Below are 5,000 nucleotides of genomic sequence, written 5' to 3'. Positions count from 1 at the left end.
AAGGGATCTAATGCTGCGTTGATGATTATGAAAGAACTTCAAAATGGTTGAAGTATCATTCCGCATGCTCAGTTCATTCTTCTTCTTCTTCTTCTTCTTCTTCTTCTTCTTCTTCTTATTATTATTATTATTATTATTATTATTATTATTATTATTATTATTGTATGTTGTTGTTGTTGGTCTGTCGTCTTCCTTGTTCATGCTTGTTTTTGTCGTCTTCGAGTGTTGTGTTGTAGTCGCAGTGTTCAGAATAACAAAGAGCTACTGTAGTTTTTCTGTGAACCGAAACCACGACCTAGCAGTTCTTTTCCCCCATCATTTTTCGGTTGCATTCGTCTCATGCCCGACACCAGTCCTCGTGGGAAAGGCATGCATGTCACACTTACATTCGGCCACACCCTCTAGCTACATTCACAGACACCACAGTGTATAGATACATGTATGTACACCAAAAACGCACATCCCACCCCCATATATACATACTATATAATATATATATATATATATATATATATATATATATACCCACATCATAACTACGCAATAACACAATATACACACACATACGTATATGCGAGTGTATGTAGGCCATTCTAGGATGCCTGAAAAATATTTAGGTATATAAATCTGTTAGAATGAAATTGTAACAGGTACGTCTTTCCCACGAGAATAATATTCGTCCCCCGCACCCACCCATTATCAGTATGCATACGTGTGCGAGTTTGTGTTTTAGAATGAAAATAAGCCCACCCCTACATGCATGGGTCTGTATATATATTTATGTATAGAAAAATATTTTTGTTCTGATTTGAACACAAGGCCAAAAATTTTGAAAGGTTTCGTCCTCACAAGCAACCTCAGTATTATATTTGTATCATCGTCTCGGCCCCGAAAGCTGCAGGGGCAAATTTGACCTCGGTGTAATCTGAATTAACAATGTAGGGAGGCAGAATACGCAAAGCAAAGCATTTCGTCCGGCGGTCTAACGAAACTGTGAGTGATGCATAAAAAGGATTTCCCAAATATTATTCATACAAACGTAAGAAAATGTCGTGAATAGCTTGTTGTATAAACTGAACCGAAAATATAAGGGATGCGAAAATATAAACGTTGATCATGCTGATGATAAGAGGATGAGCAAAGCGAATATCCCCCTTACACACACACACACACACACAACACACACACACATGTATGTATGTATATATATAAATGTATACATATAAATATATATATATATATATATATATATATATATATATATATATATATAATATATATATATATATATATATATAATATATATATATATATATATATATATATATGGAAAGCCCTAACAGGTCGTTCGAGTCACTTGAAAAGAGCAGCCAAAACTCAAACCGCAAAAATAGTAGTAATAATTACTATTTTTGCGGTTTGAGTTTTGGCTGCTCTTTTCAAGTGAGTCGAACGACCTGTAAGGGTCTTTCATTAATTTTGTTGAATATATTATTTGTCTGTGACTATTTCTATTTTCTCACTTGACCGCTGGTTGCAGAAAATTTTTCTTGAATTTTTTTCTTGAATTTTTTTGCTACTCTATATTGATTAGATTATATATATATATATTATATATATATATATATATTATATATATATATAAATTCAACAACAATTGAGGAATGGCCTTAATAGGCCATTCGACCCACTAGAAAGAGCAGCCAGGACTCAAACCGCCAAGTAGTAGTAATTCAGAAATTAAAAGAATATTTAAAAACATTTACCCTAATTCATCTTTAGACAATGCATTGTTTCGGTGTTTTTAATGACAAACCAGCTTAATTAAGTTAAATTAAACTAAGTCAATCCACCAAAGGCTACACCTCATCTGTAAAGAAGCCATATATATGTATATATATGTATATATATGCGTGTGTATGTGTGTGTTGTAACAATTTGTTTCCAACCACATGGTTTTGTGTCACCTTGTGCCAGTCCTCTATAGACTGGGGTGGACTAAAACCGCGTCAGTAGATTTAATAGACGGAAACCGAAAGTACGTCCTATATATATCAAACATTCATATATACACACATACATATATATGGAGGAGAGAGAGAGAGAGAGAGAGAGAATGAGAGAAAAGGGGGAGAGAGAGGTGGAGAGAGAGGTGGAGAGAGACGTGGAGAGAGACGTGCAGATGTAGATGTATATCAATCTATAGATATTTATGGAGCGCATTCTCGAAAACTCTTTCGAAAATTGCAGATTGGGGGATGAAAGTGATGCTTATACAATTTCGTTTAGGTTTTCGAAAATATCTGTTTGCCTTTCTAGCACATACCTTTTTTTTCTCTTTTTGCCTAATTAGCCATTAATTACGACTGTTGTCACCTTTAGATAATTGCATTGATGTCGGCAATTAAATTACCTGTATGCTAACGAAGGGAAAAAGAAAGAGATAATTATAAATATCAACGGCAGCATTGTGTTAATGAATGTTTCCTTGCATATATACATAATGTATATACATACACATATTTATTTGTGTATGTATAATATATATGCACTGCACATGCGCAGTGAGACACTCGCTCATTAACAAAATGATATTTCGAGAGCTCATCATTGTGATTTTTCATTTTCTCTTCACTTTAACATTCTCACGTAACAAGGCTTGTGAAACTTTTATCGCTTTTGGTGTTAAACGCAGACAGACGCTCTCACTCTCTCCCTCCCTCTCTCTCTCTCTCTCTCTCTCTCTCATCTATCTCTTTCTCACTTTATCCCCCTTTCCCTCTCATTCTCACTTTGGATGGTCTATATTTATGTATATCCCTACCCATATTCCTCTCGTGTCACACTGAAGGAAATTTATCAGATTTCGCTATCAGAGGGTGGTTTATTAAATTCGAGGATTGCGCACGAGTTGGATATAAATACTGACTTAACAACGTAGATTACATACAAAAACAAAAAATACAATAAGAAAGCAAAATACATATGAAAGACACAAGAGGTAACGCCAGTCGTTTCGATAGATGGAAACCGATAAAATTAATCTTTTCTATTCTGGGCACAAGGCCCGAAATTTTGGATCAGATCAACCCCAGTACGTTACTGGTATTTAATTTAACGACCCCGAAAGGCTGAAAGGCAAAGTTGACCTCAGCGGAATTTGAACTCAGAAGGTAGCGGCAGATGAAATACCTATTTCTTTACTACCCATAAGGGGCTAAACATAGAGTGAACAAACAAGGACAGACAAAGGGATTAAGTCATACATGGACATCAGTGCATAACTGGTACTTATTTAATCGACCCCGAAAGGATGAAAGGCAAAGTCGACCTCGGCAGAATTTGAACTCAGAACGTAGCGACAGACGGAATACCTATTTCATTACTACTCACAATGGGCTAAACAAAGAGAGGACAAACAAGGACAGACAAAGGGATTAAGTCGATTACATCGACCCCAATGCGTAACTGGTACTTAATTTATCGACCCTGAAAGGATGAAAGGCAAAGTCGACCTCGGCGGAATTTGAACTCAGAACGTAGCGACAGACGCACCCGGCGTGCTAACGATTCTGCCAGCTCCCCATGCCTTAACCGATAAAATTATTATCAATGTTTTGGGTTCGATAGATTAAACTAAGAACTTTGAAAGGGCTAGCCTATCGTGGCCCTGTGAAATGACTGAAGAAAATATAAAAAGAAAGGGTTGAAAAAAGACTGGAATACAGGAGAAGGGTCAAGGGTTTTGGCAAATATTTCAATGCTTCCCAGCCACATGACTCTGAGTTCAATCCTGAAGCGTGGCACGTTGGGCAAGTGTCTTCAAATATAGCATCCCCTAAGCCCGGGCCCGTCGTATGTATCTATGTATTCTTTTATTCCTTTACTTGTTTCAGTCATTTGACTGCGGCCATGCTGGAGCACCCGCCTTCTTTTAGTCGAACAAATCAACCTCAGGACTTATTCTTTGTAGGCCTAGTACTTATTCTATTGCTATCTGTTTTCCGAACCGCTAAGTTACGGGTATGTAAACAGACCAACATCGGTTGTCAAGCGATCGTGCGGGACAAATACAGACGCACAAATACATACATATGTGTGTGTGTGTGTGTGTGTGTGTGTGTGTGTGTGTGTGTTTCCGTCCATAAAATCTATTCACAATGCTTTGGTCGGCCCGAGGTTATAGTAGAATACACTTGCCCAAAGTACCACGCAGTAGCACTGAACCCAGAACCATCTGTTGAGGAAGCAGGCTTCTTACCACACAGCCACGCCTACACCTGTTGTGTGAGATGTTTACAACACCTAGGTTTTCCAATCGGTCACCCATCGAAATACTCACTTATGGTTGACGTTGCTTAACTTCGGTGATCGGACGAGAACCGGTGCATTCAGCGTGATATGGCCGTATGTATGTATGCATGTATGTATGTATGTATGTATGTATGTATGTATGTATGTATGTCAGGTCACTTTCGAGTGCTACTGGCAACATGTAACCCAATACAACCTGTTGCATGGTCGTCGGCGACTAAACCGGCAACCCCACCAAGTTTGCTTGGTGAGGAGGGTGTTTATTGGACACCCTGCGGGATGAAAAACAAAACCCGTCAAAGGGCGGAGGAACTCTTGAGAGTCAACAGCGTCCAATAAATGTCTTAAGGCTGTATCATGCGCGGGGACATAGAAATAATCGGACTGAATACCCGATCGCGCGCTTAAACAATTGGGAGTGAAGGACTCCCAGCCTTTGTTAGGGCATCCTTTTAGGAGAAGGTGACTCAGGTAACTGGGATAACTCCGACATAAAACCTGCGGCTCAGTGGTTACCGATGATGTTGACTTGTTCTCTTTTCGGATTATGGCTGCTGTTGCTTAGTGAGTGGGATTGACTCAGTGCACAGCCTTTCCTCACTTTAAAAGAAATCTTCTTGCACAGGCGTTGCACGATAACAACATTGATTAAGCTTCGTGCAATGGCCATACTCGATAACGAGGGG

The 5,000-nt window shown here is 38.6% G+C and overlaps 1 pseudogene; it reads right to left on the bottom strand.

The window, feature by feature from the left end:
* Window positions 1–4,293: 4,293 nt before the first annotated feature.
* On the bottom strand, window positions 4,294–4,413 carry LOC115231433 (annotated as a pseudogene).
* Window positions 4,414–5,000: the final 587 nt, after the last annotated feature.

The sequence above is a fragment of the Octopus sinensis genome, unplaced genomic scaffold, assembly GCF_006345805.1.
Source record: "Octopus sinensis unplaced genomic scaffold, ASM634580v1 Contig18485, whole genome shotgun sequence".
NCBI classification, from domain to species: Eukaryota; Metazoa; Mollusca; class Cephalopoda; order Octopoda; family Octopodidae; genus Octopus; species Octopus sinensis.
The sequence above is the reverse complement of the archived record's forward strand: the minus strand, read 5'-3'. Positions and strand labels throughout refer to the sequence as shown.